At 47.2% G+C, this 22,270-nt stretch overlaps 2 protein-coding genes across 5 annotated transcripts in view; one reads left to right on the top strand and one right to left on the bottom strand.

Moving 5' to 3' along the window:
• LOC102943236 (zinc finger protein 883) overlaps positions 1–22,270 on the bottom strand; it is a 2,438,435-nt gene that overhangs the window by 2,296,091 nt on the left and 120,074 nt on the right. The gene's annotated exons all lie outside the window — the stretch shown is intronic.
• LOC114020163 (zinc finger protein 501) overlaps positions 1–22,270 on the top strand; it is a 1,907,800-nt gene that overhangs the window by 1,799,455 nt on the left and 86,075 nt on the right. The window lies entirely within an intron of this gene.

Here is a 22,270-nt window from a genome sequence, read left to right as displayed (position 1 = left end):
CGATCACCACCAGATAAAGATGGTTAACGAAAACTTAGTTTTATAGCATCCTGTCTGGCAAGAAATCACTTCTCAATGGTTGTGGTTGTGGAACCCTCATTTCTCTATTGTTTTACCTTTATGGCCCCCAGTTTTCTATTGTTAATCTGTCTGGTTCTCTAATTGTTTCTGTCTGCTGTCTAATTAATTTTGGTAGGTATAAATTAATTAAGGTAGTCGGATTATAAATGGTTTGAGAATTATGTTACATATTAGGAAAGGTTAGGTAAATTTCAGTAAAATGATTGGTTAAGGTATAGCTGACAATATTACTTTATAAGGAAAAAGGAACTTGTATTTAAGCTTGCTGGAAGTTCACCCCAATAAACTTTGAATTGTTTTCACCTTCGGACTTTGGGTATTGTTGCTCTCTGTTTATGCGAGAAGGACCAGAGAAGTGAGAGGGTGAAGGAATAAGCCCTCTAACATCTTGGTGCCATGACTCAGATGCATCGCATCGGATAGGTGAGTGGCAGCCTGTAAGTCCCCATCCCCAACAATCCATGCAGCTGCTTGGAGGGGGTATGTCGAACTCTCGTGTTGGTAGTTGCTGGTTCTGGCAAGCTTGGGTAATAGATTTTTTGAACAAATGGATAAGGAACAATTAGGGCCCATACCAGGTGCAGGGGTACAGCTGGGATGAGTTTGAAAAGGAGATGGGGGAGGTTTTGGGAGACCCCAAGGGAAAGGAGTGTAGGAAAAAGGGAATGGTATTACAAGGTTTGTGTGCTGGGATGGCATATTGGGTAAAAGGGGAAGCCGATCTCCTCCAACACATTAAAGATTTGGAGGGGATTGTGGATCAGCAATGGATTTTAACAGAAAAATCCATGTTAGCGGTAGAGAGAGCTGATTTGAAGGCACAAGATGCTGCATGGACAGAGGAGTCTTGTGAGGCAATCCGGTGAGAGAGGGATGAACTGCTGGGAAGAGTAGGAGACTTAGAGGAGGAATTGTATCAATGTAAACATGGGGGCAATGGACTTGGGGACCCCAAACCATCCACCCCACAAATGGAACTGAAGGAGACACCTCCACCATCCTACCCTGAAAAAACACTGTATCCACCACTGCCGGTGGACGTTGTAAGCCAGCAATCCACAGTTACAGTCCCTACAAGAGAGGCTACACAGGAGGAACTGCAGGAGATAGGAATAGTGGCCCTGGTTGTGGGGTGGGGGACCATGTCCCACAAGTAGAACCGGTAGAAATCCGCCCCTTGTCCCTGAAGGACCGGGAGGCAGTACTGGGCCGTTTGGGAAAGGTACCCTGGGATGATTGAGATCAGTTTGTGCTGTGGCTAGTGGAGGTGGGCAGGGAGAAGAAGGGTCTAACTCGTGAGGACCAGGTGATCATATGGCATAGTCTTTTGGGATGGGGCACCTTGGGAATCAATATGGCAGGACTGGCACACCCATTTCTAATCCTCAGACAGGTGACAAAACAGTTGTTTGGGGTGTATTCTCGTACTGCGGGGATGAATAAGATGAAGCAAATCTCTCGGGAAACAGGGCGGGATACACTGAATCACATACAGGCATGGGCACAGTGCTGCATGGATCCCCTGGACAGTCCATGGGTGATGCCCCAGGCAGGGACACCGGGACCTGGTGGGGGTGTGGGATTGCTGGAGAAATGTTTGGAGCTGAGCGATCCACAGTTCGTGGGGCATTTAAGGTTGCAGAGCCCTGAACTTGCTCCCAATCAGCTACCCCAATTTCTGGAACAGGCAGATGTGAGGAGGCAGATGTATCGGGGGCAGAGCCAGTCCATGTGTTACTGCAGGGGATCAGCACAAGGTGGAAAGGGGTGGGTCAGCCCAGAGGAGAGGATGTAGAGGGAGAGGTGGTGGCTTTGGGGGGCGTGGTAATCAGGGACGAGCGGGCAGCTATAGAGCCACAGATCCAGAGACTGCAGGCTAAGCTGACTACCCAGGATCTTACCAGATCAGGGGGAAAGTGGCCCTGGAGGCCAGGGGAGGGACTGCCGGAAATGCCAGGCACACAATTTTGCTTGAAGACAGGAATGTCTTCGGTGCCAGGACCCCTGGCCCCCCTGTGAAACAGTGGGAGAGACAGAGGTGGGAGCTGCGACTTAGGGGTGCCCTGGGAGGCCTCCTGTCCATGTTCTCAGTTTAGGACGGGATGCATCTGGTCGCCCCATGCTCCAGGGGGCCATCGAAGGGAGTCTCATGAGGGATTTTTTGATAGACACTGGAGCAGCCATCAGCTTAACCACATGGGGGAAAGGGAGACCCTCAGAAGGGACTGTGACAATTGTAGGGGCAACGGGAGGGGAGACACAGTTAACCCTGAGGCAGGGACAGATAAAGGAATCTGGAGGGAAGGGGAGATTATGTGGGGTTGTAATGATATGCTTAATCTGTTGGGGGCAGGAGATTTACACAAACTGGGACTTGTACTGGATTTAGCCAATTGGGTGTGTTTACTGGGGCAGATGCAGGATGGTCAGGGCTATACCATTCCCATGGGGATAGCCACTATGACCATTAAAGCCTCACATGCCCTCCCACCATCCCCGGCAGGGCGGGAACACATCCCTGTGTGGGCGAAGGATAACCTGGATTGTGGTAGGGGCCGCATTGAGGTACTGCTGGAGGGAGGGGACCCTCCCCCACAGAAACAGTATCCTATTCCTCGGGAGACGTTGGGAGAGGTGGGGGCAACAATTGGGGAATTGGAACAGAGGGGACTGATCAGAGCAGTTGCATCCCCTTGTAATGCTGCTGTGTGGCCCATGAGAAAGCCAAACGGTACCTGGCGCCTCACTGTGGCTTACAGGGCACTAAATGCTCTGGCCAATTCACCAGCCTCAGTGGTGGCAGCATACCCTGAAATGTAGGCCGTATGGGACCCCAATTTTGAATTTTCAGTTTTGGACATAGCTAATGGGTTTTGGTCTCTGCCACTAGCTACCTTGTGTCAGTATAAAACTGCATTCACATGGGAGGGCAGACAATTCTGCTGGACAGTCCTACCCCAGGGATATTGGGACTCCCCTGCAATTTTTCACAGATACGAGACAGGCTCTGGAGGGGGTGGATTCAGCAAGGTGCATACAATATGTAGACGACCTGTTGCTAATGTCAGGGACAGAGGAAGAAGACAGGAAACTAACCAAGCAAGTCCTGCAAGCTTTGGCAAGAGCAGGGTTGAAGGTCAATGGGGAAAAGGCTCAGATGGGACAGACAAGAGTGACCTACTTAGGAGTGGAAGTGTCCCAGATGGGAAGGGAAATGATAAGGGGTGAGTGCAGTTGATCCAGTCCCTGCCACTGCCTACTGATGTTAAAAGCTTGCAAAGTTTTCTGGGTCTAACTGGATTTTGCAAGGATTTTGTGGCCAGTTATGCAGAAATAGCCCAGCATCTATTTGACCTAACCCGAGCCTCAACTTGGGAGTGGTCAGAAGAGTGTACTGAGGCAGTGAGTGTGCTAAAGGAAAACCTGGCCAGTGCTCCAGTGCTGGCCTCCCCGGATGGGGAGAAACTCTTTTATCTGTACCCTTTGGTATCGGACACTACCATTGGTTGTGCGTTAACACAGGAGTATGGAGCAAAGGACCGACCTGTGGCCTTTGCCTCTCGACTTTTGAGTGTTGTGGAACTGAAATATAGATGGTGTGAAAAGGTGCTCTTGTGCACCTACTGGGGGGTAGGGAAATTCAAATACCTTACGGGAATGCAGAAAGTAATAGTCCGATCTCATCATGACCCCTGTGGCTATTAAACATGCATACTATCTTACAGGGACCAGTGAGTGGGCAGCGTATTGCCAAATGGTTGCTGGCTCTACAAACAGAAAACATTAAAGCAGAAGTGTTAAAGGAACCCATTTTCTGGGTAGCCAGATTACATCTGGCTGGCACCCCACACCACTGTGAAGCAAATCCAGATAAAACCCAACTTCTGGCGTTTCGGGCAGCTAACCCCAATCAGGTAAAGGAGGGGACACTGGTATGGTTTTTGGATGGAAGTTGTAGGTATCAGGGGGGACGGAAAACTGCAGTCTTAGCTGTTGTGGGAATCAGAGGCAATGAGACAGCCAGCACCATTGGTTTCTCACTAGAAGCAAGGTCAGCTCAGGAGGCAGCCTTGCTAACAGCTTTAAATGAAGCGGTCATAAATATAAAGGGAAGGGTAAACACCTTTAAATCCCTCCTGGCCAGAGGAAAAACCCTTTCACCTGTAAAGGGTTAAGAAGCTTAGATAACCTCGCTGGCACCTGACCAAAATGACCAATGAGGAGACAAGATACTTTCAAAGCTGGAGGGGGTGGGAGGGAAACAAAGGGTTCTCTCTGTCTGTGTGATGCTTTAGCCGGGACCAGCGCAGGAATGCAGGTCAGAATTCCTGTAAAGAGTCAGTAAGTAATCTAGTGAGATATGCGTTAGATTCTGTTTTGTTTAAGTGGCTGATAAAATAAGCTGTGCTGAATGGAATGTATATTCCTGTTTTTGTGTCTTTTTGTAACTTAAGGTTTTGCCTAGAGGGATTCTCTATGTTTTGAATCTAATTACCCTGTAAGATATTTACCATCCTGATTTTACAGAGGTGATTCTTTTACTTTTTCTTTAATTAAAATTCTCTTTTAAGAACCTGATTGCTTTTTCATTGTTCTTAAGATCCAAGGTGTCATAAATATAAAGGGAAGGGTAAACCCCTTTAAAATCCCTCCTGGCCAGAGGAAAAATCCTCTCACCTCTAAAGGGTTAAGAAGCTAAAGGTAACCTCACCGGCACCTGACCAAAATGACCAATGAGGAGACAAGATACTTTCAAAAGCTGGGAGGAGGGAGAAAAACAAAGGGTCTGAGTCTGTCTGTGTGATGTTTTTGCTGGAGACAGAACAGGAATGGAGTCTTAGAACTTAGTAAGTAATCTAGCTAGGTATGTGTTAGATTATGATTTCTTTAAATGGCTGAGAAAATAGCTGTGCTGAATAGAATGAATATTCCTATCTGTGTGTCTTTTTTGTAACTTAAGGTTTTGCCTAGAGGGATTCTCTATGTTTTGAATCTAATTACCCTGTAAGGTATTCACCATCCTGATTTTACAGAGGTGATTCTTTTCTTTTTACTTCTATTAAAAGTCTTCTTGTAAGGAAACTGAATGTTTTTTCATTGTTCTAAGATCCAAGGGTTTGGGTCTGTGGTCACCTCTGCAAATTGGTGAGGATTTTTACCAAACCTTCCCCAGGAAGTGGGGTGCAAGGGTTGGGAGGATTTAGGGGGGAAAGACATTTCCAAACTCCGTTTTTTCAGGAACCCAGATAAAGTTTGGTGGTGGCAGTGGAAATCCAAGGGCAAAGGGTAAAATAATTTGTACGTTGGGGAAGTTTTAACCTAAGCTGGTAAAAGTAAGCTTAGGAGGTTTTCATGCAGGTCCCCACATCTGTACCCTAGAGTTCAGAGTGGGGAAGGAACCTTGACACAAGGGTTTGGAAATGTGGTCACCTATGCAAAGTGGTGAGGATTTTTATCAAGCCTTCCCCAGGAAAGGGGGTGTAGTGCTTGGGGGGATATTTTTGGGGGGAAGACGTTTCCAAGTGGGCTCTTTCCCTGTTCTTTGTGTAACACTTTGGTGGTGGCAGCGTTTAACCTAAGCTGGTAAGAATAAGCTTAGGGGGTCTTTCATGCAGGTCCCCACATCTGTACCCTAGAGTTCAGAGTGGGGAAGGAACCTTGACAGAAGCGGATCCCAAATTTGAGGCAGAATGTGGGATGGTGGTAGATTCATATTATGTATTTTGTGGGGTCACATTAATGCTGAGATGGTGGGCAGATAATCATTTCAGGGCAACAGACAGCTCCACAATCAAGCATGCTACCTGGTGGAAGCGAGTGGAGGAGCTGAGTCACTGTTTTACAAGGATCAATGTGGTAAAGGTAAAGGCACACAAGAAAACAGGACCCCTAAGCAAAGGCAATAATCTGGCTGATGTAGAGGCCAAGCGGGCTGCAACAGAGGCACCCCCATGGCCCTGGGAGCCAGAAGAGAGTGTGCCTGTAGCAGTGATAACAAGAAGCGGGGTGGATACAAATCGGGGAGGGCGAATTCGAGAGTTGCAAGAATCTGACCCAGGACTGGAAGGCATCATGAAACTTGGGGACTGGCATGTGCCAAAGGTGGAACTAATGGAAGGGATTTGGTCTGATGGACCAGTCATGCTGTGCCCTCAGGGAAGTCGGACGGCTTTCTTAAGCTGGGTGCATGGGAGCTTGGCAGGGGGACACCCCGGGTTTGAGGAGGCACTGGGAACTTTAAAAAGGTTGTGCTGGAGGCCAGGAATGGCAGCTGATTAAAAATCACATCTGGAACATTGTTTGGACTGTGCCAGGCACAACCCACCACCTCACAAGGTGCTAAGGGGAGAATTAATGAGACAAGCCCCAAGGGGACCATGGGAAAGAATACAAAGTGACTACACAGGACCCCTACCACCAGATCAAAGGAAAAATCAATTCATGTTGGTGGTAGTGGATGCTTTCAGCAGCTGGGTGGAAGCTTTCCCCACAAAGTATCAAACTGCCTGGGTAACTGCTGAAATACTGATAAAAGAGGTATTCATAGAATCATAGAATTCCAGGGTTGGAAGGGACCTCAGGAGGTCATCTAGTCCAACCCCCTGCTCAAAGCAGGACCAATCCCCGAGGTATTCACTTGCTGGGGGGTCCCAAAGATGATTGACTCAGACCAAGGAGATGCTTTCCATTCCAATCTTTTAGGGGAGCTATCAGCCCTCACTGGAATCATACAATTGTTCCATATTGCTTAACACGCACAGGCTGCGGGGCAGGTGGAACGCATGAACCGCACCATTAAAACTGAGCTAAGAAAGGGAGTGGAAATGGGAGGAAAAAACTGGTCACAGTTACTGCCCTTTGTCTTAATGAGAATAAGGGCCTGAGAATCAAAGGGCATAGGATTTTCTCCATATGAGGCTCTCATGGGAAGGCTCATGGAACGGTGGGAAAATCTACTTACCCCAGCACCTGGGGAAGTCACTACACACTGCTTAGCACAAGAATGGATTTTAACTCTAATCGACCATGTAAAACAGGTACAGCCCGCGGTGGCCTGGCGAGACAAACAAGGAGCAGCAAGAGTCAAAACATGGTATGACCTTCCCAAGGAGCGTGATCTACTCATGGTGAGAGATCTAGTGATGTACAAGATTCCAGGTCAACACCATCCATTCCCAGCTCCTAAATGGAAGGGCCCCTATCTTGTCCTTGACCAATTCGGCCCCAGTCTGCTACTATTGGGTACAGAGAATGGAGGGTGAGAGTGGGCTCACTGCATGCAAATAAAAAGGTACAAACAGGGGACTGGGAAAGGGGACGTGTAAATTTTGTTATGTGTATATTACAGGTTAATTCAAGAAGGAGAAAAGGATGAAAATCCCCTGGCTCTGGATGGAACAATTCCTAGTGCTAATCACAATTGTCACATTTACAAATTCTATTCAGATCCCACAATGTGAAGTGTCAAAAGGAAGAAACACATGGATGGCTACACATGCAACCTGTGGTAATAAAGCTAATGAAGACTATGAGAATCTCCCCATAGAAAGATGTACCACTAATACTCCAACAGGAATTTGGCAGTGTCGGTACATGGTTTATGGATTAGATGGGGGAATCCCAACCCGGAGGAGAATATCAAATGTATCAGGAAATATCGCATGGTACTCCCTGGGTGCTGCCATGATTAACGATAGTGGAAAACACAGTTACCCAGCTATGGTGGTTTGTTACAGAGGGTCCAAAGAATATAACCCTCTGGTCTCCTGGAGCAAATGAACCCTCTTGGGAAAATAGGGCCCCACATTTAGGGTGTGATGTTACCATATGTCACCCCAATGGTACTTCCATGGAAGATAATCCCAGAGGGTGTGATTGTTACATATTACATTGGGCGTAAAATCCCCTTTGTGATGCTGGGGGTATGATGAGTTAACCATTTTACAGAATGTAACCCTACAGGTAATATGGATGCCAAGTTGGAAGAATGCAAATTTAAAGTGGCCACAGCCTGGAGCCGAGAATATTCCCTGACGAGCAAATGTGTGGGAGCCATTGTGGGAGTGGGTGCAGCCAGCACTGTTTAACATGTCCTTTCACTCTATTCCAGGGGTGGGATGCCCCAAGGCATGGTGGGTGGACCAAATTCATCCTAACTGTAGTATGTACATCAAAGGATTGAAACAACAATTCAATTGGTGGGTGAGGGGACACACCTGGAATCGTCGTTGGAAAAGGGGATTGTGGGCAGCTGGGAACATTATGCTGGGCACATGGAATCTATGTGACGAATGGGTAACCAAGCAATTAGTAAGCCAACATGTGAGATTTCAACAACAAATTAACGAATTAATGGCACAGCAGCTGCCACAGGGTGGAGGATAGCAGAGAGGTAGATTTCAGAGTAGCAGCCGTGTTAGTCTGTATCCGCAAAAAGAACAGGAGGACTTGTGGCACCTTAGAGGTAAGCTTGCAGTTAACTCATTGGGTAGGGGACCTGGTGATATGGGTGGGGGTTGGCTTCAGAAGAGTAACATGGGGAGAAGTGTGTGTAGGTATTCAGAATGCTCAGTTAATAATGTTAATGGATATTATGAGAGATGCTTGGTCAGAACAATGGCCTTCAGTACTAAATTGGGAGGCTAGCCCATAATTGAAAATAACATCCCCAACCTGTGGGAACAGTTCTTGTGTAATTGTTACTATGATACCCTGGGAAGGGAATGCAAATAAGGTGGTCCCCTTGTACCCTATGGGAGTAACTAGGGAAGGGGGAGCGTGTTGGGAGCCACAAGGAAATAGGTGGGGTGGGGTGCAATGGGGTAAATTGGACTGTCATCACATTAAGCAGTTGTATATCCAGAGGAGGAATATGGATGTGCCCCTCTCCTATGACTATGGAGGAGCAGGATCAATGGCCTATTGCAAAGGGGGTCATTTAGGGTAATGTATATGGGGTACAGTGTATTCTGTTGGGAATGGATGCAATCCTGCAATATAACACTAGGAGACAAAATCCTTCCACTATATGACCAAATTATGAACTTCTATACACTGCCACCTGGACTATGGTGCACCAGTGGATCAGTGGACTTAATCGCTGTAAACAATCAAACTAGCACCTACTACCCCATGTCGTACCAAGTAGTTGAATTGCTTTGGACAATACCAAATTTCATTGTGGATATTCAATGGACACACAATATGGACAAAAGTCCACAAAGATTACAAGAGCAACTTCCTGCAAGCACCAACAGTTGGACACGCTTACAATACACACTACAGGATGGTGCTGACAAAATTTTAACCCTCTCAAGGGAGGAGAAGCAGTGTTTTTGGTGGTGGCCAGGATGTTGGACCATACTGCAGTGGTCAGGACTTTCTGTGTTCCTGTGGATTATCATAGCAGCTGGTGTATTGTTAACAGTATTTGTGTTATGTTGCATATGGAAACAACCAAGGGGGGGATAATCCCCTAGAGAACAGCCACTAATGATAACCTATAAGTAGTGTAGTAAGCCCTCCCCCTCAGAGTACTAGACAACCGGGACGCAACCTTCTCGGGCCCACTACACTGGGAAGTCTGGAACACTAATTGGAATAGGTGTGGTATGCCCGTACGAGAGAAGGTGCAGGGTACGGAGCTACACAAGGGGCAGTGGGACAGATGGAATATCGACACCTTGATGCCTGGCCCTATCAGGAAGTGTGTCACCATATGTCCTATGCTTTTCCAGGGGTACCTGGGCAGGAGGATCCCAAAAGGAAAAAAAAGGGGGTGGAGTGTTAGGATATAGATATTCAGGCCTGTCTATAAAGGCCTGTACTTTAATAATTTAGGCATATGTTTGTTATACCAATAAATTAAAAACCAGCAATAAATTAAAAACCAACAGGATCCTATTAAAGAGGAAAAGGCAAAATACCACATTTATTGTGAATACAGAAAGAATCATAGTAAGCAGTTAGTTATAGCTATAACATTCCATTCAATCTCATATTTATTCACACATTCATTCCTACAAACACACACACACACAGGTTCTGCAAGGTTGTTATCATCATTACCAGCCTTAGAGTTGCTCATGCCAAGCCATTGGCCAGGTGGCCTGGACATGAGGAGGGAGCAGGGCCTTGTCAGATGCTCATCTGATGTTCCTGGAAGTTGGTTTGCAGAATCAGACCCCCCAAAGTTCTCACTTTCTAGAGTCCATTTTTATAGGAGTTTCTTCTTATGCCAGTCTATGGGAATTGCTTCATCATGCTGTTGCTGAATCAATCAGCAGATAGCACATTCCTGACGGCTCCGTGCTGCTAGATGTTATCTTGTTCTTTGGTTCTCCCATTCTTGAGGCTGTTGGGTGGATTCCAGTCTGCCCTCCGGGGGTCCTCTGGTTATTTCCACTTGACGCCTTCTTCAGCCGATGGACACTGGATTCTTAGGCTGGCACCTCCGTGATCATTCAGTTATTATCCACACCAAGCATCCATCCACATACATCCTCTATCTCTATTTTAATCACAATTGTTAATACAACAAAAGGGCGGGGAGTCTCTGGGTGCTGTTTCTGTTGTTACAGAGTATTGCTTTGAGTCTCTCTCTGTGTGAATTGCTTTGAGAACAGACTCTGTCTTAGAATGTATTAACACAATTAGCAGCTTGCAAGTTTCACACATAGAGGGAGAGAAACAGTACCAAAAACCAAGAGACCTCTTAATTAGTAATACCCTGGAATTTAAACTATGGGGAATCAAACTCATTTGTGATTTTAATACAGAACTTCTTTAATATGATCCAACATGTTTATCACTTGGCTAGTTATAGAGGTATAAAAGAAAGAATCAAAATCACTGTCTGCCAGTGTAAGGGCCTTCTCTTACTGTGACAGTCTGAGGCCCTGTTCTTAGGCTAAGGCCTTTGGCTAAGCAGCAGAGGCAGCCATAAGCTGAGAAGCGACCGGTCACATCCTCCCATTCCAAACTAGTCACATTGAAATCAGGTGCTATTGGGCTGTTAGGAATACAGTCCTGTCCTGATAACGCCTATCGCCTCCTGAGAAAGATGGTTAAAGAAAACTTAGTTTGATAGCATTCTGTCTGGCAAGAAATCACTTCTCAATGGTTGTGGTTGTGAAACCCTCGTTTCTCTATTGTTTTATCTTTATGGCCACCACTTTTCTATTGTTAATCTGTCTGGTTCTCTAATTGTTTCTGTCTGCTGTCTAATTAATTTTGGTAGGGGTAAGTTAATTAGGGTAGTGGGATATAATTGGTTAGAGAATTATGTTACAATAGGTTAGGATTGGTTATAGATAGATTTCAGTAAAATGATTGGTTAAAATATAGCTGAGAATATTACCATATAAATTAGGGGCAAACAGGAAGTAAGTTGGGATTCGAAAATAAGGAAAAAGGAACTTGTATTTAAGCTTACTGGAAGTTCACCCCAACAAACATCGTATTATTTTCACCTTCGGACTTCGGGTATTGTTGCTCTCTATTCATGCGAGAAGGACCAGGGAAGTGAGAGAGTGAAGGAATAAGTCCTCTAAGGCATCTTAAAAGCCCTCTGTTAGTGCAGCTGTGGCTTTCTGTGCACAGAGACCCAGACACCTCAAGGTCTGCTGGTCTTCAGGGAAATGGGGAACGTCTGTACTTTGGAATGTGCAGCTGTTGTCTTAAGTGGAGCATTTGCAAACAGCATCTTCAGGTAGGTACCATGGCTTAGCTGCCTAAAGCACCTGCCTACTAAACAAGTGATCCTGGGTTCAACTCCCAGTGGTGTTTTGCTGTATGCATTTGTTCTCCTTTCCTATGTCTTTTTGGGGAACATGAGACCTCCATCAGTAATCCAAGCAATTGCTCATCAAAGAAAAGTCTAGTTTGCAGAGGAACATTGGAAATCAAATCACAAGCCTAGAGCTGAGGAAAAGGCTGCTCTGAAGAGTATTGGCAAGGCATTTGCTTCAACCGCAATTGATATGACATGAAAGCCTGTGCTGTATTTCCTTGTGATTTGCTGGGGATGTCTGCGCCGGGAGATTGTGGAAGCATGATCAGTACAGAACTTGCAGGGAATGGAAAGTTACTGTCCTTTCACTTTCCTTCTGATTGTCATTGATGAAAAATGAAGCAGTTAGGTCAAAACTCCCAGAAAGCTGCCGGGTAAAGAGGAGATTAGGGACGCAAGACCTAGTGGTTTCTTTTGGAATGTGTCTGCTCTTCCCACCTTTTGGTTGATCTTTTGAAGAAGATCGCCTTTGCTTAGGAATAAAAATCCTTGCCAAATACCTGGTTATTTATTCTGATAAATGTCAGAAGGAGGCACCTGACAACCATGGAGACAAGGAAAAGGTCACCATAACTCAACTTTCATCCGCAACTCTTGAAGCCACAATGCAGAGTACTACACACTCTGTGATGATGGCAGGTGACAGAAAGGTCTCTTCCAAAGACATTTTCTACAAGCATGGACACTCTATGCACAGAGTTCCTAACAGTTTGATATCTGCTGGCAATGGAGAACTTGGTTTTGGAATCTCTCTCTTTCTCAGTGAACGTCTGCAGTGGTTATTGAAAGGCCTCTATAGAGTGGCCCTTGGAAAAAGCTGACTTAGGAGCCTTCCTGCTACCCGGGAGATCCTCGCTTGCTCTGCCAGTTCATCCTTGCTGAACCTAGCTTGTCTGTTGGGCTCTCTTTTTTGTATCTTTTTCTCATAAACAGAAAAGACCTTCCTGGGCAATCCTTGTAAGTGCTTGTTCAAGACAGAGAGAGACTTCCTTGTGGCTAAGTCTTGGAAAGCAGCAAACTACACATCTGGAGCTGATGAAAAGGTTACTGCGACCATAATGTAGAGTACTAATCACTATATGATCACAACTGCCAGTGGGAGATGAGCCCCCAAAAAGCTCTCTGTCAGCTCAGCTTGGCTTTCTGTGCATAGACAACCAGACAGCTCGATGTCTGCAGGTCTTGCAGGAAACGGAGAACATCTCTGCTTTGGAATTTGTAACTGTTGTCATGGAGCTTCAAGTAGCGCAGTTGCAATATACATCTTGAGGCAAGTGTCATGGCTGAGTTGACTAACACACCTACCTTGTAAACACATAATCATGGGGTCAACTCCCAGGGGTGCTTTGCGCTGCATTTTTTTGTCTCCTCTGCTCATATTTTCCAATGTCTTTCTATAAAACAGAATTGACCTCTGTCGGGTAGCCAAGTAAACCCTGTTCTGTTCCATTTAGATGCCTGGGATTTAGATGCCTCACACTGTGTCCCTGAGGTCTCAGGCAAATTCTCAGCTCCCAAAGCTTCTGCCACTCACCTAGAGCCCCACAACTTAACCCTAACCCTGGCTGCTGCTCCTCTCTAGAGAGTATGAAAGGAGCTGAGGCAGTGCAGGAGCCTTCCCTGGGGCCTGAGGCTTTGGGGGAGACAGATTGTCTGAGACATCCGAGTGTTGGGAACCATGCGCCCACTGCCGAAATCAGGGGACTGTTCCAGCCCTGAGTCTAAGCTGCCAGGATCCCCCCCACAGAGCAGGGTGCCCCAGATTACAGCCTGAAAAGAGGCATGTGAAACTAACTCCTGTTCTCCCTGCATCACAGCTGGGGGTGGAATGAGCCCCCTGTTGCCTCAGGGTATGTGGGTATCATGCCATAGCACCGTGCAGCCATTAATGGCATCAGCATTTCTACCAGAACCACTGTGCCAGGCACAAAACCCCATAAGGGCCGTGCTGGGCTATTTACACCATCACTGCAGATGTGCTGCAGCTGGGAAGCCAGGGTTTGCTACCAGGCAGCTCAGGGTGTCTCCATTCTCTGTCCAGCCCATGGTGCTATTTATACCACTAAATGCTGCATTGGTGGACAAGTGAAATTAATCCCAAAGTCCCCTTTCATCAGCCCTGGAAATTCATTTAAACTTATGTTTGGCCTCAGAGAATTAAACAAATGTGTCTGTGAAAAGAGAGGAGTCGAGTTCAATCCCTTGTCACCATCAATGTGCAAACCAGGAGCCTGTTGCTTTGCATTCCTGACATTGTGTCACCATCATGTGGCCATTCTGTCTCAGTCCCTTTAATTAAAAAATTGGGGTTTTTTCATAGAAACCATATTTTCCTCACAGAGACACAGGAGCAGATTAATCTACAAAGGGAAGGTGATTCCGAGGCAGTTCTGGAGGGAGAAGGGAACATTTTCAGCATCACTAAATTAATGTGTTGTACCTCACACTCACAAAGAGAAAATAAACCTATTTAATTTGAGCTACCAACACACTTCAGAGCATGAAATACACAAGTTTCTGGTCAGTGAGTTGTGTTTATTTAAATAATATGAAAAATATGTTCGGGGCAATGAATGAAAACCTCACTGCACTGAACAACCCACTTGATATAGTTAATGTACTCCATGATATTTAAAGAAGTTAAGAAAGATGTGCTTATAAATTAACGTGTTGTGCCTTTTACACATGCACAAGACACAGAAGAAACTGAATTATTTGAGCTACTCAAAGTTCCACTTTCTCACAGCTTTTTAGTTCTCAAGGTTGTTTTAATTTGCTTATTTTTGGGGAACTAGAAATGGGGAGAGTGGAATTACCGCAATGAGGGATTAGTTAAATTACTTCTCATTAACAAAAACCTTTGTTCACACACAGTTAACTTTGACTGTGAATATCTCTTACCCTTCCTGGACATCAAGCTCAGTAAAACTCAAACTTGCAAAAGCAGGGAATAAAGAGCCATGGTACATGCCCAGATAACGGTAACTCTGCCCTCGAAGAGAATCTCTGGTAGCATATGAGAACAAAAGAAGGTTTGAGGACAAATTACAGCTACTTCCTAAGAGTTTGTTTCTTCTGTAATTAATTGATCCTGGCCCCATCAAGAATAGCTGATTTTATGCACAGTAACTTAAAGTTTCTATGATGCTGATGTCTGGCTGTGGAATTTACTATTTTTAATCCCCGTATATTTAAAGGCAAAACTGCTTGACAAAAGCTCCTTCATTTTAGGTTATACAAACAGGCCACTTCCTCACCTATTTCAAGGAGATGGGATTATCCTGACCCACAGGGATCTTAAAATAACATGCTCAAGATCACACATTCCTTAGGAAAAAATGAAGGGAGAAAAGAACAAAAAACAAAACCACCAAACCCTTGCTGTTTCTACCCAAGTGATCAATGAGTCCAGAAAGGGAGGCTAGAGACGTAAGACTGTGCAATTAACTATCTGGTACTACACTAACTCTACAATTACTTACATGCAGACACAACCAGCTCTATGGTTGGTAACCTTACAGAGATTCTGCTGCTGATCATGAACTAGAAGCACATTCCCTTTAAACAGCTGCCATTTGAATGCATCTGAAAGTTACAAGGAACAGCGATCTGTGTTTGTCAAGGTTCCTTCCCCACTCTGAACTCTAGGGTACAGATGTGAGGACCTGCACGAAAACCTACTAAGCTTATTTTTACCAGCTTAGGTTAAAACTTCCCCAGGGTAGAAAACTATTTTCCTTTTTCCCTTGGACTTTATTGCTGCCACCACCAAGTGTCTAACAGATATATAACCGGGAAAGAGCCCGCTTGGAAACGTCTTTCCCCCCAAAATCCTCCCAAACCCTACACCCCCTTTCCTGGGGAAGGTTTGATAAAAAATCCTCACCAATTTGCATAGGTGACCACAGACCCAAACCCTGGGATCTTAAGAACAATGAAAAAGCAATCAGGTTCTTAAAAGAAGAATTTTAATAGAAGAAAAAGTAAAAGAATCACCTCTGTAAAATCAGGATGGTAAATACCTTACAGGGTAATTAGATTCAAAACATAGAGAATCCCTCTAGGCAAAACCTTAAGTTACAAAAAGACACACAGACAGGAATATCCATTCCATTTAGCACAGCTTATTTTCTCAGCCATTTAAACAAACAGAATGTAATGCATATCTAGCTAGATTACTTACTAAGTTCTAAGATTCCATTCCTTTCTGTTCCCAGCAAAAGCAACACACAGACAGAGAGAGCCTTTGTTTCTCCCCCCTCCAGCTTTGTCTCCTCTTTGGTCATTTTGGTCAGATGCCAGCAAGGTTATCCTAGCTTCTTAACCCTTTACAGGTGAAAGGGTTTTTCCTCTGGCCAGGAGGGATTTTAAAGGTGTTCACCCTTCCCTTTATATTTTTGACAGCGTTAAAGGAAGGTTGCCATTTATTAGAGCCCCAATTTATATTGTGTGCACAAAGAGAGGTTTGAATGTGTAACAGGTAGTTTGGTAAATCTTGGTTATTCTATTTTTGTAAGAGGTTCCTGTCCACCTCCAGTAGAGTTTTCAGTCCCAATGGCAACTTACTTTCCAAATGTAACACAAACTAGTCCATTCCTCTAAAGTGGATGTGGTTCTTGTTCTTCTGAACATTGTAGCCCATGGAGACCAAGGACCTGCAAATGTGCATTGATATTATACCTTTGTTTAATGGATGAAAACATAAACAAGACACTTAGAGGATTGAAACTGATTTCAGCTGAGGGACATGTTTGCTAGGTTTTTATGTGTTTGCACAGAAAATGTTGAGTGTTTCCATTCATTTCAAGCATCCCCATTCACTGGAACTCCAGAACATAATGGAAATGGATATGCAAAAATTTTTGTTAAAGGATCAGGTTTCTAACGGAGACCTTGGATTTGAACTTAAGCTGCAATCAAACATTCTACCACTGAGCTATACCCCCATGACAATCATATTTGATTAAACTTTATATATACATGTAAACACAACAGCTTGCACACCCACTGACATAGCTTCTCCCACTGACATAGCTACCACCTCTCGGGGAGATGGATTAACTACACAGATGGGACAGCTTTCTCCCATCCCCTTAGAGCATCTTCAGCAATTATAAGTAAGTAGGAAATAACCTACTGAATGGACAGTAACCAATTTATCAAATATTGCTGTGTCTGTATTCAATATGGGTAACTGGACAGTGAACAAGACTGTTTTGAATAACATGTACCTCAGTTAGGATGCAGTGTCATTGACCCCAGATTGTGACTGGTCCCAACAGGGAATTTGTTTTGACACATTGCCGATTCACTATTGTTATATTATACTCTAAGGGAAATGCCAATTAGATATTTATTACTAATAAGGTTAGGCAACTTTCTCTCTCTTTGTTTTTTAATGTTCTTTAGTGAATTGTTACGGTAGTTGCTATATAACTCTGCTAAGCAGTACAAATAATTTCTTTAAGAACGTGTTTTTTCCTTGCCTTCATATTGTTTCCTGAAATTAGTTTATTGATTTTTACTTGTGTTTGGTTAAAAAGTTTATTGGTGCACGCTTATTTTAAATGGTGTACTGTTTCCTCAGTAGCCAGGCCCTTAACACCATGAATTATAGTTTCAGAGACAGTTTCTGCTGCCCGGTGGCCAAAACAGTTAATTCCCCTCCCCCAAATGGGTGTGCAGAGACGTGCCAGCAGCGCTCAGGTGGCTCTCTGCCCACTACACCTCCATCCCTCCATGCCGCGCCGCTCCCAGAAGTGACTGGCATGTCCCTGCGTCCCCTAGGGGGTGCGTCTCCATGTGCTGCCCCCATCCCTGGTGCCAGCTCTGCAGCTCCCATTGGCCAGAAACTGCAGCCAATAGGAGCTGTGGCGGCAGAGTATGCAGGCAGTGGTGCACGGAGACCCCCTGCCCCCCCACCTAGGAGTCGCTGCTGGAGGGGTGTGTGTGCCGGTCATTTTGTGAGCCACGCTGCCCAAGATAAGTGCCACCCCCCTGACTCCCTCCTGCACCCCAACCCCCTGCCCCAGTGCACAGCCCGCACCCTGCACCCAATTTCCTCCCAGAGCCCACACTCCTCACCCCCGCCCACACCCCAACCCCCTGTCCCAGCCCAGAGCTCACATCCACCACCCAAACTCCCTTCTGCCTGGCCCCCGCAACCCCTCCTGCACCCCAACCCCCTGTGCCAATCAAGGTACCTCACTTTATGTTCATTTACTTCACACTACTTATAATATAGGAGGAGGTTGAAGGGGAAAAAATGAAAAATGGGGGGAGATAGGAGAGAATGTTCTTTTTCTTGGATGGGTCCAGAGGGGGCCCCCCGAAATGAAGCTGTGCACAGGGCCCCACTGGGGTTTCCTATATCCCGTTCACTCTAGCCAGCACCTGGCCCCTCGCAAGCTGTCATGGGCACCCCCAGCTTGGCCAGAAAGAAGCAGCGGTTCTCACTGGAACAAGTTTGCCCACGGCTCGCTGGCAACTTCCAAGCCCACCACAGCACACCATCTTGCCCAGAAAGAAGCCCACTCAGCCTCACTATTGCTTATTTTCCTTCCACCCAGAACCCAGCTTCTTCTCCTGGACTACAAGTAGCCATCCCTGGGAAGCCAAGCAGCAGGCATAGGATTCTACCTCCCAGCAGCCAACTCCACCTCCCCAGGCTTTGGCAGAATGAACGGTGGCACTCTACTAACCCCACTTAGCCGCACTGAGGCACTTAGCTTCTGCCCTGCCTTCCTCAGCATGACTTTCCTCTTTTGCCCCATTCCTGCCTCACTTCCTCCTTGGCAAGTCACACAAGGGAGGCCATCGGGAAGAGCCGGCCTCCATAGGCCAACGTCCAAGGGCAGAGGAGGCCACGCTACAAGGCTCCAAAAGGTGACTGGCCTAGATGCTCTAGCTTTCCCTGGTTGATGCCAAGGTGCTTTCTCAGTGCATTTCACCACCCTCTGTTCTGCAGGGCTTGGGTTATCCCAGGGTCAGGCCAGTGGCAGAAGGAGGAGCATGTTGCTGGACAACTAGATGTGCTGGGAAAAGTAAGCCATCATGTTTCTGCCAGGTTTCGAACCAAGGCCTTTCGCATGTTAGGCAAATGTGATAAACCACTTCACTAAAGAAACACTGACGCAGTACTCTGCCCCTTTCTTCAAATTCCATCCACTTTGCTGGCGCTCACCCTGGCACACACTGATGGGCAAACCTGGAGAAAGTGGTGGCAGCCCTTTGGTAGGTCAGCTGGTAGAGCAAAGGACTGGAGCCGGCGCTCAGGAAGTCATCCTTATGTCACCCTTGTGACTGCAGCTTGAAGGAGAGCTTCTTTTTCTTCCCCTTGCTGAGAAAGAGCAAGAGAAGAAAGCTCAGGTGGGCCAACTTGGTGCACAAGTCCACCTACTTTTCCTGCTGGAGAGCCTGAAATGAGGGACTCGTGATGGGTAAAGGTAGTGCTGCGTTTCCAGAAAACAGCCCACCCCTGCACACAAAAGAACCAGAGTATACACTGAAGCCTGGGATTGCACCAGGTACCTCTAGAGCTTCAATCTAATGCTTTCCCCACTGAGCTACTTTGGCACCGCCAGAGCACCTTTTTTGGCCTCTGCTTCTCTGTCGGGGATGTTTTTATCAGCCATGGCACACAAAATGGACATCATTGTGAGTGGCCCATGAAGGCAAGATGAATTTTTGCCTGCCTTGCTCAGCTTGACTTGCTTCCTCACCCCATTCCTGCCTTAGTTCCTGGGTTACCTGGTCGCTCAAGGCAACTGAGGCCCAGTGGCATGGGGAGGAAGTTGGTCAGCTAGACCCCGGCAGCAAGAGTCCTGCCACCACTTACCACCCCACCCTGTTGTCCCAGCTTCACCTACTGGCTGCCAAGGACTTGGCACCCAGCAGCACAGCGGGAGGTGGACAGAGTCACCCTCACCAGCGGAGGCTCTGGCCACCTCTTTTCCTCTCTGGGCTCCTGGCTCGTCTTGCTGGCTGACAGGGATTTTGGGGTGCAGGAGCGCAGGGAGAGGGAAGGGCGAAGTCAGCAGCTGCCTCCCTCACATGCGGGAAAATCAGCTTGACCTGCTGGCCCCGCATACTAAGTCACCAGGCCTCCAGCTCGCCCCATTCGACTTAATGGGTTGACCTGGTGGCCAGAATTCTTTCCGGCTGGGATTTCCCCCCAAAGGTACCCTACATGGGTTCAGGGTCCTCTACAGTACAGACCACACAGGAAGGCTTAATGCTCGAGCTGCAGCACATGCTGGGCAGCCTTAAGGCTGGACTCCCCAAGGCAGGAGAGAAGAAGAAGACTTGGCCCCTGGAGGAGCAGGCTGGGGCTTCCTGCATCCCATTCACTCACAGCCAGCCCCCCGCCCCCACTCCCAAGCCATCAATGGTGCCGCCAAGTTGGCCAGAAAGGAGAAGTGGTTCTCACTGGAACAAGTCCACTCACGGCTCACAGGCAACTACCAAGGCCACCACAGCACACCATCATGGCCAGAAAGGAGCCCACGCGGACTCACCATTGCTTCTTTTCCTTCCATTTGCAACCCCGCTTCTCCTCCTGGGCTGCAAGTAGCCATCCCTGGGCTGCCAAGAGGCAGGCACAGGATTCTACCTCCCAGCAGCCAACTGCACCCCCATGGGTTCGGCCCTTGGAAGGGCAGGCGGGGGCTTCCTGGATCCCAGGTGCTCACAGCCAGCCCAACCCCCGCCTCCAAAGCCATCAATCATGCCCCTGCGTCGGCCACAAAGGAGGAGTGGTTCTCGCTGCCCCACATGTGGCTGGGAGCCTCTCAAGCCCATCACCGCACCCCCAGCTTGGCCAGAAAAGAGCATTGGAGCTCACACTCGGACTCAGCTTTGCTTGCTGAAGCTCTGACTTGGTGAAAGGACAATTCACAGGAAGAAGCTGGCAGATTTCTTCCCCTTTCTAGGCGCCAGAGCGTGAACGTTGTTTTCCTTGTAGCCCTTTGCTTTATTGTTAACGCCTCCCCCTTGGTCTGAATTTTGCTGCGTTCAGTATCTCAACACACATAGGCTTTGATGAGTAAGGGCCATTTTGTTTCCCATTCAACCTGCCTCACATACAGATGAGACCTCTTTCCTTCACCATGTTCCCTGCCTATGTGTGTGTCCATTCACACCCCATCCATTCTTCCACACTCCATCTGCACACATTCCCTTCCCAGGGAGGAGGGCTTAGTGCCCAGATCTCTGCTTAACGTCTTGTCAAGGTGTCACTTAAATTTCAAAAACCCTAGAAGATCCTGGCAGCCCCCAGCTCTTCCTGCTCCCCCTCTCCCTGGGCAGTTTACCTGGGCTGCAAAACCTCCCCAGTCACTTTGACATCACAAAGAGACTGTGGGTTTCCCAGGTAATAGGCAATGCAACCCTCTCTGCAGGGGCCTGGCTGCAGGGGCCTGGCCTGGCCTGAGCATGGCCAGAGTGGGTCTACTCTACACACTAAGCATGGGATCCAACTCAGGTTTGAGCCCAAGTCCCAAGTCTGTGGAGACACAAATCAGTGCGACTTGGGTCAGCAGGCACTCAGGTCCTAGGACACAGCTAGGGAGGATGATCAGATCCCGAACCCAGTCCCGGTCATTGCACACTGGGGATGCAGGTCAAGCGGCAGATCCAAGTCAGAATGGCTGCGTAGTGCAGTGTGGGCATGTAACACAACGCCCACCCCCACCCAAGTCCTTAGTGGTGGATCAGGTGAAGGCTGCAGTGAGTTGGGATCTCCAGTCGTCTCAGACTTTCCCTGCCGCTAGGCCCCAGACCTCCTGCTTGTCATGATCGTGCGGTCACTGCTGGCGCACCAGCTGCCACACATTAAAAGAAAACACGCGCAGGCTTCTACCACGCCCTGAAGGGGTGTCTCAAGAAAACTGATGTGGACATCCCAAGTAGGGTGACCAGATGTCCTGATCGTATAGGGCCAGTCCCGATACTTGGGGCTTTGTCTTTTATAGGCGCCTATGACCACCCACCCTCGTCCCAATTTTTCATACTTGCTAACTGGTCACCTATTCACAAGATGGGAGGAGCAAGCCACCAACTGACCTCAATGGTGCCACATCCTCCCTCAGGCAAGTGGCCTGCTTCGAGGAGAAGCGCCTTCCCCTCAAAGCCAAAAAGAGAGAGAAAAGGAAGGAAAAAGAAGAACTTTCTCCCAGCAGGCAGCTGATCCACCAGGAAATGTCTGTACCTACTGTGGACAGATCTGTGGTTCCAGGCTCGGACTCCTGTGTCATCTCAGGACCCACATGTAAATCCATGCTGGAGATCATCCTCGAATCGAGGGATCGCTGGTGGTGGCAGACATGTAACATGACTGTGAGACCTGGGTCAAACACGTGTAAGCCCAGGTTCACAATGCAGTGGGGATGGTAAAACATG

The sequence above is a fragment of the Chelonia mydas genome, chromosome 28 (genome assembly GCF_015237465.2).
Source record: "Chelonia mydas isolate rCheMyd1 chromosome 28, rCheMyd1.pri.v2, whole genome shotgun sequence".
Lineage (NCBI taxonomy): Eukaryota > Metazoa > Chordata > Testudines > Cheloniidae > Chelonia > Chelonia mydas.
This window is presented reverse-complemented; position numbering and strand designations above follow the sequence as displayed.